We start from the raw sequence: 12,825 nt of genomic DNA on the forward strand, positions 1-12,825 counted from the left end.
ATGCAATCCTATGCATGTTTACTGATTACTCAGAACAGTCCCACTGTGTTTAGTATGGCATACTCCCAGGTAGGTTTGCATAGGTTTGATTCTCAGAGAGCCCAATCCTTCCCACATGCCTTCTGCCGGAATGAGTGTTTTGGCAGTGAAATAGACTTTACTGCACCATGAAATGCCTTTCAGAAGTGTACAGGGTCTTGTTCTGGGCTGCTGCCACAGATGGTGGGGAGGACCCTGCACACAGTAGAGGCAAGAAGAATGTTCTTTGACTGTGGTAGGTCTGTGAGGTGGGCGAGGGTTGGACAGAATGGAACAGTATGGGGGCAGAGCCAGGAGTATGTCAGTGGCAGTTGCGTGCCTACCATAGACTTCCCTGGGCAAATGCCCCAGGTGCTGGCTGCTAGGACCTCGTGGAAGCTTCTTTGAGGCTCCCGAGTGTTTATAGTGCCGGGGAACCTCACAGAGGTTTCTCCAGCATGGGCTGTGGTCGCGTGAGGCTCCATGAGCCTCTGGTGAGTGGGGGGGCGATATCTGTGCATGGCAGCGGCGATAGCCCACGGGGGGGCATCACGGAGCTTTGCTCCGGGCATGGGGCTGCAGAAGTCTGTGGCTGGTCAGTGGTGGGAGAAAATGCAAGAAACTTTTGCTGTATGCTATCCCTCTGGAGCAGGCCGACATGCCCAGTTTATTTCCTCAGACTTGTGCCAGATAAAGAGCTGGCACAGCTCTGAGGAGCAGCATTTTAAGGGGTAAATGGAAGGATAAGGGGAAAAGTTTTCCCTTGTAAACCTCCCAATCGGCCACTCCACCATAGCATGCAACGCAGCTTGTTTTGGTTTGGTTGTTAATGAACTTGTTTCACATGGGGGGAAAAAACCCCCAAAGGTGTTTTCATTCCCTGGTTCTTTTAACTTCAGTTACTCTGAATTATTTGTTCTGTGTGAGAGGCTGTGCTGCAATAGCTAGAAGTGCAAATATGATGAAGTCTGTTCACCAAGGCTATTATTCCATGGTTGAAGTGATGTACTGCAGCTATCACACCAGGCTTATTAGGTTGCCTGCTTAATGAAATGCAAGAACAAGAAGGATAATTACAGACATCCTGGGCTGCCGATGCAACCTACTGAAAGTGAATTATTCACCACAAATATATTAGGCTGAGTGGAAGTCAATACATCTTTTAATGGAAAATGGGCCAAATTGGAAAAAAAGAGCTGCTATCTTTAAGGTAAACTGCAGTGTTCACGAATCACTGTTTTAAAAGTGAAGAAGGAGGAGGAGGTCAGGGCTGACAGGATTCTAGGCTCTGTTCTTCAGTTCATTATTCAGTGCTGGTGCCAGGTTAATAGAGACTCTGAGGCAAAACCCTCTACATCGATCGAGCACCCCAAGGTTCAGTACCCCCCGCCTAAAGCTAATAAGGGGCAGGAAACAGTAGCAGGCAATGATTCCTCCTCATTGACCAATGAGGGAATTTCTGAAGGTTACACCAGCTCCTTCCTTCACGCAGGCCAGGTCAACTGTTGTGTCCTCCAGAGTACAGCCCAAGCCCTGTGTATTTCCCCTATACATGCATGCATGCACGAGAGCGCATGTGTATGCACCAAGTACTCCTCCCATCTGCCCAGTAACTGGACAAAAGGTGGAAGAAGGGGCGGAGACAGTGGCAAGCTCTGCCACCATATCCTAACCCCCCTCCCAACCTGGGATACCAGACATGAGTCTCCTCGATTCTGCACCCTTTTAATAGTGGGCACAGATCCAAGGAGATCCATTGGGGCCACCTGGGTCTTGCACGGGGTAAGGGAGCATAAGTTCCCTTACCCCGAGGAGACCTGGTGCTGTTTCCTAGCCCTGCTGAATGCTGTAGTTGCCATTCAGAGCCACTGCAGCCCTGGGTGCTGGGAAGAAAGAAATTGGGCTAAAATCTATAGTAGAAATGCAGCCCTGGATAGGCCGAGATGGAGGTATCCAAATTTATTTTGTAATAAATTTGTTTTGTCCTCTAGAGTTTGTTTTGTCATGCCCTGGGCCCCCTGAATTTTGCCTCTGCCCTGTCTCTCAGGCCTATTGGACATTATGTTGTGCTCACCCCAGCAGTGTCTTTTCTAGTGGCTGTCTGCTGGTGTTGCATCTTTTTAGATTGTGAGCCCTTTTGGGACAGGGAGCCATTAGATATTTGATTTTCTCTGTAAACCGCTTTGTGAACTTTTTGTTGAAAAGCGGTATATAAATACTGTTGTTGTTGTTGTTGTGCTGGGGTCTGGGGTATCCAGAAATGTTTTTTCATGTAAAGAATGGACAAGAAGGAGGGACCACTGCTGCTCCATCCCCCATTTCATGGGAAGCCATGGTGCTGTTTACCAGGCAATGGGGGCAGCAGTGACTGCAGGGGGCAAGTGCAACTTGGCCAGGAAGGAGCAAGGGTCCCTATCGGGGAATGAACTCTTGCCATATGCCCAACCAGATCCCATCTATGATACCACTCCTACCTTAGAGGGTCCACAATGTTGCAAGGGTCTTTGGGGGCCACTCCTGTTTGTAGACAACATGCCAGCTGGACTAGCAGCATGCGTCTCTTGGCTGTTTCATGACAACAATGCCACTGGTATTGGTGGGCACAAGAGAGCTCTCTGGCTGTGCACTCTGATGAGCATGGGCCATCAACCAGTGCTTGATCTGACCTGGTGAATCCCTGATGTCACCCCTGCTTTTGTGTAGACTGCTTGCATAAAATTACTAATGCCCCTACATTGCTCTCCTAAACCTCCAACCTTCCAAGATTGAAAACGGGGGGGGGGGGGGATTGAAAACAGGAACTTTCTTGTTACACCCAGTTGCGTGACTGCCATAGGCTGACCTGGGGCAAATGCCCTGAGCGCCAGTCTCTAGGGCCTCGCAGAAGCCTCTATCCGGATGGGGGCAGAAACTGTGCTTCCGGTTTGCCGAAAGCACAGTTTATAGCACCGGGGAACCTCACAGAGGTTTCCCTGGTGTGGGAGGAGGTCGCACAAGGCTCCATGAGCCTCTGGTAAGTAGGGGGGGGTGAATTTTGCCTGAGGGGGTTGGTAATAGCCTGTGGGGGGCGCCGTCACGCTTTGCCCCGGGCACCGGGCTGCAGAGGTCCGCGGCTGGTTACACCCCAATTATTACATCAAATGCTACTGCCTAAGGTTCAATTACTCATTGCTGAAGGCTCTGTGCTTTCTCCTGTGTGCTATACAGTCACCCTGTGCTCTTTGGTTCTTCTGTTTTTAAAGGCAAGAGGAACTCTGGTCTTTACCTCCTCTCGAAAAACAGATCTGCCCTACAATTTGATATCAACAGTCCAAAATGAGTCTTACCAGAATGTGAATGGTGTCTGAGTGCTCAAGTCAGTTCATTTTTACTAGTAAGTGCATTAAAACCAAGGTGTCTCTTTCCATTCACTCAGAAATCTAACTTCCAGAGGCCCTGTGGAGGATGTTGAACCCCAAGGAATGACAATTGCAGACACTCACACTAGCAAGGTCTTGGCAATGCGTTCTTCATAGGCAAACTTAGAAACAAAACTGGACAATTATAAGGGACAAACACCCTCAAAATAGAGATTGCATCTGGTAAAAAGGAACAATTTGGAGTATATACTGTACATTTGAAAGTAAATATCAATTATGTCTAAAAAGCTTATATCAGAATGGAGAATAGCCTTTTGGGAACCTCTTACAAATACAGATAGGGTTGTCATGTTGAAAATAGTGAGTCACTATATGTATGCATGTATATATATTTGTAGAAAGTTAGCAAGCCAGGGAAAAGGTTTTAAGCTGGCTTTCTGCTAGCGCATTGATTGTCCATGTGCAGGAAATTTATTGTGTGGAGAAAGCCAGGCCCGGCTCCAAGTTTCAGGGAGCCCTCAGTCAGTAGCGTAGCTAGAGGGGGCAAAATGAAAAGTACTGCAGGCACTGCAATGCACTGCGTAAGTGGGCTTCCCCAGTTACAGTTGGAGTCATTTCAGGCGGCAATGTTGCCCCGAATGTTTCCAACAGCATGTGGGTCGCTTAAACAGCGTACTGTGCACTTGCAGTGCTTATGGTTGTGCTTCCCCTTGCTATGCTACTGACCTCAGCAAACTGTCGTCCACAGGCACTCTTTTACTTAGGTGAGCCACTCTAAGGCCTATGGTGAGGAATCTGTCGGAGGATGGGATGGAAGAAAAGACGCATGTTTCCAGCATGGATGCCTTTTCTGAGATTAAAATTCCATTGATTCGAAGGGAGCGTTGAAGCATCCAGAGAATGGCCGAAAAGGTACTTGAAGCTAAGGAACGTTGGTCCTATAAACCACCGAGGTGGATGGCAGTCTGGGAACTGGACATTAAGCACTCTAAGCTCCTTGAAAAGAGTTCACTTAGGCAATAATTAGTTAACTCTGCAACTGAAACCGATAGTGTGTATACCTTTGCCTAGGTTGCACGCTGCACTCCCAGTGAAACGGTGTTGCATTTAACTATGTTGGCATTCCCTAGTTTTGACCTTTTAAAAACTCAGATGTGTGACTAAAGTTACATCTGCATTTTATCCCATTTTTCATTGTTCTGTTGACATTTCTTACAGCCTGTAGGGATGACAGTACATTAACTGCACTGGGACTAACTATGGACTCCTAAACTAATGAACCACTCACTGCAATGCCTCTGACAAAATCATGGCCATATAAATCAAAAAGTCAGAAGTTCACCATGGAAGGGTGTAACATTTAGATCTCCCTTCCTATGTGCCACCAGGCAAAAGATTTTTCTCCACGAATGTAGACCTGCTGCTCATGCTACCACATTATCACTCTTAATCCAACACTCATACAGTGAATGACTTCAAACATTTAAGGAGTCCATGGGCAATTTCCCTCACTTTGGAACCTGTAGTGGAGATTAATACTTATTTAATGCCGCATTTTTCACACTGTGAATCTGACCTCTCTTCCCATTTATTCTCTTTCAACAGAGATATACGCATGTGGGGGGGGGGGTGAATACTAAGGAATGGAAGGAAATGATTTTTTCTTTCTTGTCCTTGAATAGTCATTCTGTTGAATGTTATATATTCAACATAATTGGTCTTTGATGAAGGCAAAATCAGCCATATAAGATACGGGTTGAGTAGATGCCTATAGGTTTTGTGGTGCAGGCAAACTTAATGAAGGGATTAAAAAATTCATTACTATTTGAATTGGTATATATTGAATTAAACAAAAGATATAGTAAAGATTTGAACAGCTTTGCATCTGTTTTGTGTGCATAAAGCTACACTAAGATTGCCTGGCAAATTCTTACGTTACACTAGAAACCTTAGAACATAACCCCTCCGCCATAAATTAAGCCAGGGACTTTTCTTGCCCAGTCTTTCCCTCTATAAAGCAAGGCAGGGGAAGAAGGTACTTGATTGGTGCTTAGGGCCAGCAGGAGGTGGGGCTTTGGCAGCTTTACAGCATGCAGGATAAATCAAACATATAGGCTGCAATCCTAGCCACACTTACCTGGGAGCAAGCCCCATTGACTATAGTGGGGTTTACTTCTGAGTAGACATGTGTAGGATTGGGCTCATAACCTCTTATATACTTTTAGGGGATTTTCCTGATAATGACTCCCTGAAGGGATTCTCATGAAAATATAGACTCTAGGATAGTTGTGTCTTAGACAATTGTGTCCTGGTGAAATGCATCCCGGTCATTGGCTTCCCTGGACATTTGCATCAGGTTTTTGTTTATTTTGTTTTGGGGGTGTTTTTTTTTTGCATCCCAGTCATTTGCAACCCCACTATAACTAGGCAACAAACCTCATGTTATATGTCCCGAGCTGCTTATCCCAGCCCTAACATAAGAACATAAGAAGAGCCCCACTGGATCAGGTCAAAAGCCCACCTAGTCCTGCTTCCTGTATCACACAGTGGCCCACCAGATGCCTCGGGGAGTACACAAGACAAAAAAGAGACCTGCATCCTGGTGTCCTCCCTTGCATCTGGCATTCATAGGTAGCCTGCTTCTAAAATCAGGAGGTGGCACATACCCATCATGGATTGTAACCTGTGAACTTTTCCTCCAGAATTTTGTCCAAGCCCCTTTTAAAGACATTCAGGCCAGATACCATCACCACCACCACTCCTGTGGAAGGTGTTCCACAGACTAATTACATGCTGGGTGAAGAAATTGTTTCTTTTGTCTGCCCTGGTGTTATGTGAGAGAGTAAAGAGCACCCCTCTATCCACTTTATCTATGCCCTGCATAATTTTGTATGTCTCAATCATGTCCACTATCAGGTGCCTTTTTTTCTAGACTGGAGAGCCCCAAATGCTGTAACCTTTCCCATAAGTGAGATGCCCCAGCCCAACCCTATCTCACTGCAACCCTACCTTTGCGTTTTAAAAATAAAAAAGTACATATTGGCAACCTTCAGTCTTGAAAGACTATGGTATCACGCTCTGAAAGGTGGTTCTGGCACAGTGTCTAGTGTGGCTGAAAAGGCCAATCCGGGAGTGACAATCCCTTCCACACCAGGAGCAAGTGCAGTCTGTCCCTGGTCTGTCTCCCTGGCTATGGGCCTTCCTTCTTTGCCTCTTTGCCTCAGACTGTTGGCCAAGTGTCTCTTCAAACTGGGAAAGGCCATGCTGCACAGCATGCCTCCAAAAGTACATCTGTAAAAAAGTACAGGCGCGAAGCCTGTAAAAAAGTACATCTAATATAAATATACATATTTGGGGACACAAATGTCATATTTTGCACAAATGCAAAAAAGAATGAACAGAAATATCCAACACTAGGATGCATTTGACTGGGACACAATTGTCCAGGACCCAAAGGTTCTGTCACTGAAAATATATAATGGGAAGAATGCAGGCAAATGTTCTACAGATGTTCTCAAATTATGTCCTTTTCTTTTGAGTAATGAAGGAGAATTCTTCATAATTTTATATTAACATGGTGAATACCCAACTAGACCTTCCAAGGTCTAGATGACTTAGTAGTATTTCCTAACGTGGTCGGTCAGTTCCCTTGCTAATTTTTGTGTAAATGAGAAAAAAATATTCTATTTATAGTATTGCTTTAAATTGCATAAATAAAACAATCACCAAAAGTTGTTGTTATTAGCAATCATTCAGAACTAAAATGAGTAACTGAATATTTTTTTAGTCCAGCTTGATAGATCTTTTGAAAATGCTCCATTCTTTTCCAGCATGTAGATTCATTAAAGTTGGGTCTGTGCTTGACGTGATGTCTGAAGAATCCAAAACTGCAAATACACAAGAGTCTGATGCTGCCAGTTTTATAAATACAGAAGCCTTATTCTTAGTAGCTTAATAAATGATTATGCCATTTTATGCCTTTATTTATGCTTCAAGGGCTTGGTTGCATGGGTGACAAATATGCTAGCCTATTCCACAAAGAAAAAAACATGAGTAATATCATTATTGTTAATGAAATTACTGCTCTTTTGCTTAAAGGTAACAGTGTGCACCCAACACATTAGTAGTCCTCTAGATATGGTCCGCTTGTAGTATTTTGCAAATTCACACTTATAAACACTATCTGTAATATTATTACAAATCCCTTGTTAATTAAAGAAACCCCCTCTCCAGTTTTTTGTTATTAGCAAAGGATGAGCTTCCTAGGGAGAATCTGCATTCAAATTATAAAAGGAAGCCTCACTGAAATCTACAGGGTCAACCTTCCGACTCTTCCTCAATTTTAGCCAAATCATGCTCTCCAGGGATAGTGTCAACAACTGGTCAGATTGGTCACTGGACGAGGTCCACACCCGTCAAAGAGGCCAACCAATAAGACATCTCTGAATACGTTTTTCTGGGGACTGTGGTAGCACCTATGCTCCATTAGAGGACACGCAGGGTGGGGTTGGGGTAGGCTTGATCCAGTGCCCCCAGCAATCTGGTGCTGATACTGATGCCCATCATGTAACCTTAAAAAATGGTCACTAAGGAGGACATCATAAGGTCAGGGGGCTTGGCCTCCTCTATACTCCCCCCCCCATTTAAGCTTTGGTGAGGGGCATGGAATTGCTAGGGGAACACAAGATATGATTGGATTTTCTCCAAATGGGTGACAGGCTAACAGGCTGCGTGCAAGGCACATTCTTTGGTCTGATCCCCAAGACTAAGCCCCTTTCATAGATCCTTCGGCTGGGAAGAAAGGGCTGAAGAGATTGCAAAAACATTTGACACTCCGTCTAACAGTTAGTTACCATTTATGGTGGGGCGGGGCACTTTACGTCAGGGTTGACCTACATGCCGAGAAGCAGCATGGCAGAGAGTCATGTGAAGTTAGGAGGTTTGCTTTGGGCCTTTAATACTTACTTGGAGAGGAAGAGTCTGGCAGCTGTGATCTCTACCAAAGAGGCAGCACTCTGATGTGAAAGGCTATACCAGCTAAATATGTTGTGGCTTCACCAGCCTCTTAAACCTGAAGTAGGACCAATTTCATAAGAGCAGCCATCCTGCTGTACTAACACACAAAACAAAACAAGCTCCCCTTGGGAAATATTAACCTGCCACACAGTTACTAAGAGAATGGCAACTCTGTCAGTGGTGGAATCTGGCGGCTTCAGGGTCAAAAGCTTGCAAGTGTACAAGCTTAGTTCTGGTTATAGATGAAAAATAATTATTGTTGGGTCCCAAATAGCCCAGATTTTTACTTCTCCATAAGCCTCTGAATTATTTGACTTTTACAGAGGAGATGCTCTCAGTGTTTCTTAACCAGGCAGAAAAGTGTCCTTTTCACCTGAACATAATATCTTGGAATCTCCTCCTGTCTTCCACTGTGTGCTCATGAAATATGCCTAATAACCATTGTCCCCTGACAGAAGAGGCATTCTAAAAACAGAAAAATCAGAGTCCAGTTTTTGGGAATTTCAGCTATTTGTTTCAGTTAGAAAAGCTCAGCCCAGAGCCATCATGGCAAAACCACTTGATAAATCATCTCTAAAAACAGGAGGTTGCAACTCATTGGAATGGTACTTTGCAGAGGCTTGTGCAATGACTGGAACCATAGCAAATCTTGTACTGCTTTGTAGGCATTAAGACACATGGTGTAGCACTTTCCCCTTATGTTCTCATCGGCAGTTTGGTTAACCGTATTGAAAACGGTCACTCTAGTCTTGGGTTGACAATCCATAGTGAAGCCAAGCACTGTCACAAATGGGGTCGTTTACATCTGTTACAGAAGCTGAGACCAGCAGTGTGGCAATACTGGAGAATCTCTCGGCTTTTATAATTGAATTAAAACCACTGGCATACATTGAGGAGCCGTGTATTGAAAAGTAATTTTCTGAAATGGCTCATAAACTCAAATACTGCAGGAGGTTCAAATTTGAGGCATTTTAAAAGAGATATGCGGATAATACTATTTATTGGTATGAAGTTATCAGGGGCCAGGCCTGATTCAGAACAGGGAAAATGTAATGAAGTTCATTCACTTAGACAGATAAAATAGGCATTGTTTAATGCTGAAACAGGGATAATAGAGACCAGTCCAGGAGAACTGGGGGCTAAAGTTAGGAATGCAGAAGGTGACTGGGAAGACAGGTAGACAGAAGGAGCTGGGGCCCCATCCAGGTAGTGCTAGGCTTGGTCTGACTAAGCACAAGCAGGAAATAGATGTTATTATCAAGACTTTGTTAAAATAACAAAGGGCCAGCAACAGGCACTATCACTGTCCTCCGTTGCAAGTTTAGCTTAGAGCAGCTGTTCTCAAACTTCTTACTGCCATGATACACCTCGGAGGTGGCAGCTGCATCAAACCCCAGAATGCCTTGCAGCTTCTTGGTTGTGCTCCAGCCTGCAATGCTGCAAGACATTCCGTGATGCAATGCAGCCAACAAAGTGGATCACACTCTAGCGCTACCTGGAAGCTGCAAGGCATCCTGGGGACTGATGTGACACAGAATGTCTTGCAGCTTCAGGTAGTGTCAGTCCTGCTGCCCTCAACTACTGGGTTGTGACATGCTTGTGGATCATGACCCACAATTTGAGACAACCTCAGGAAAGAGTCTCCTGCAAGCCATACCTTTGACCCTGGTAATGGGAACTGGTGAAGAACAGAGGAGCAAAGGACTGGCATTTCCTCTTTGTGTGATCCTGTTGCAATGTGTAAAGAGGGAACTCATGCCTCTCCCACGGTGGCTAGTTTACATTCCAGATCCACAAGATGCTAATGAACCTCACCATGGCGGAGAAGCAGGAGCCTCCAGTTTGAATATTGAGGGAAGTATAGAATGAAGGATAGTTTACTCCTGCATTCTCTATCACTGGTTTTCTGAAACAACAATGAAAACAATAAAGAAAAAGAAAAGGATCATGGTTTTTGAGTCGGGTCAAGCACCTCTTTAGCTTCCTGCAAAGGCAGCTTATTCCTTAATTGTCCACCACTGGCATCATCATTGTCAGCATTTTACTTGCTGTGTCTGGCAATAAAAATAAACAGTGACAACATGGACCACTGTCCTAATTCTGTCTGCCAATATTTATAGGTTACATACTGAACTCACAATACTAAACAATCCCCAAACTTTGAGCCTTTTGGAAAGCCAATTCTAAACGCTGATAGATGATCCTTCTGTTCTGAGAGCTTTGTTTCTAAAGAAACCAATACCGGTAGCATATACAGTTTGCCTCCAGGGTCACTGTCTGAAAATGTCCTCTTTCCTCTGGTGTCATCCATTTTTGGAAGGCTTTTATGAGCCTCTTAAGGAGGAGAGATGAAAAGGGATGCTGCAAGTTTGCTCACAGAAGCTGCAAGGCTTAATGAAAGCAAGTGGCGGCAGCAACCAACTGGCAAAGGGACGGGCACATATGGTGGAGGAAATTGACTGTAGAGAACCAGACTGAAGGCTTTCGCTCAAAAGAGAGCAGGCCTAGATGTAGAACCAATCAGGCTAAATTGTCCTTGGGCCAAGCTCAGCTCATGATCACATAATTTTCAGCCTTTTCATTCCCACTACCTTCTCTGTGCCTTGAGGGGCCAATATGCTTAGGAGACACTAATTATACAGTGTGCAGTTGACCTGTTATATATGGCTGGGAGAGAGTGCAACTCAGTGTGTGATTTACAGGCTATAAAACTCGCAGAAGGCTCAAACCTTCTAACAGTCGTTGCTTGTGCTTCCTACAGGCTTGCCAAACCAACAGAGCCACAGTGTAGTCTGACCCCTGACCACTTCCTGTCTGTTTTTTTTTTTTTTCTCGTAAAGGTCATAGATACAAATAAAAATGCTAGCTGCTGCATACAGCTTTAATTACAGCTTCTTGGAATTCTTTATTATGCAATGTAACAAAAAAAAACCAAAAAACATTGAGCAGACGTTCCTGGATGCAATCAATTACCCATGCTGTGCTCAAGTATTAACCTTTCCTGGCTTAAGAAAACCTCTCTTCTTATGAAAGTAAAAAAGTTTGAGTTTATTCATTTGGTTGAAATAAGTAAAAGCAAAATCAAGTGTTTTTCGGTAACTAAAGACTTGATCTGTGGAATTTGTTGTTCACTATGGTTGGTGAATTTTGGGCACTGAAATAGGCGTTAATTTGGAAATATTATGACTACCTGACTAGTATGTATATCAGGCAGGGACACCAGTCTCATTTCAAATGTTTAAAAACTAGGTAGTAACAGTAGCGTAGCTGGGCTGCCTGGTGCCTGGAAACAGGTAATGCAACGATGCCCCCGCGTCATTGTGTCACCCCCACACTGTGCTGTCACCTGCTTTTCCATGCATGCACAGCCCTGACTCCAGAAACCGTTCCATTCAGAGCCATGCTGGAACAAGGGTGAGCAGGTGGGCAAATTTAACAGCATTGACCGCATGCTTAAGGTAAGAGCTGTCACCCCCCCCAGTGGAGATAGTGGGAAACCACCTTAGTGGGGCACTGTACCCCCTTGCTTAGCTACGCCACTGGGTAATGATATCCACAGCTTAAAAAAAATGCTTGAATGAAACCTCAGGACGGAATGGCAGTGTTCCTCCTTTACTTTTGTCATAGGAAAGTAATGTGGGTGTTCTATGAGTAGAGTTTCCAACCATCATGTATTTTTTCTGGTCCATTTTGGTTTTTGGTTCAAGATGTGGGTATTGAATACAGAAGGTTTTTTGATTTGAGGCTGACCCTTTTGTAGAGGTGTTTGTTTCCAATAAGATAGGATTACAGCCAAAGTCTTACTGAAAACAATGGGCTTACTTCTGAGTAAAATAAGAAACATTGTTTTCAAGCACCTCTACCCAGTGTTTCTAAAACTGTGGGTCGGGATCCACTAGGTGGTCACGAGCCAATTTCAGGTGGGTCCTCATTCATGTCAATATTTTATTTTTAGTATATTAGACTTGATGCTGCCATGGTATGTGACTGCATTTGGGGAAATGTTACAAATCTGTACTTTGAACAGGCTACTATGTATGTGCTTTTAACAATGATAGTAAATGGGACTTACTCATGGGAAAGTGCGGGTAGGATTAAAGCCTAGGATTGTTAAAAATTTCCCTGCTTAATGATGTCACTTCTGGTCATGACATCACTTCTGGTGGGTCCTGACAGTTTCTCATTCTAAAAAGTTGGTCCTGGTGCTAAAAGTGTGAGAACCACTGCCTCTAACCATTAGGCAGCACCTCCCTGACTCAACAGGTTCTGCTCCAATCTGGGGCTCAAACAAGCCCTGGATCTGTCCATGGTCCAGGTTGTTACAAACCATGTACAGATAACTCTATCCATAAGTAGCTCCCAACCTGTAATTTCAAAACCAAAGGTCATAGCTCATTTTCTTTGCATCTTCAGATCTGAAGACACACAGCCC

The sequence above is a fragment of the Tiliqua scincoides genome, chromosome 3, assembly GCF_035046505.1.
Source record: "Tiliqua scincoides isolate rTilSci1 chromosome 3, rTilSci1.hap2, whole genome shotgun sequence".
NCBI classification, from domain to species: domain Eukaryota; kingdom Metazoa; phylum Chordata; class Lepidosauria; order Squamata; family Scincidae; genus Tiliqua; species Tiliqua scincoides.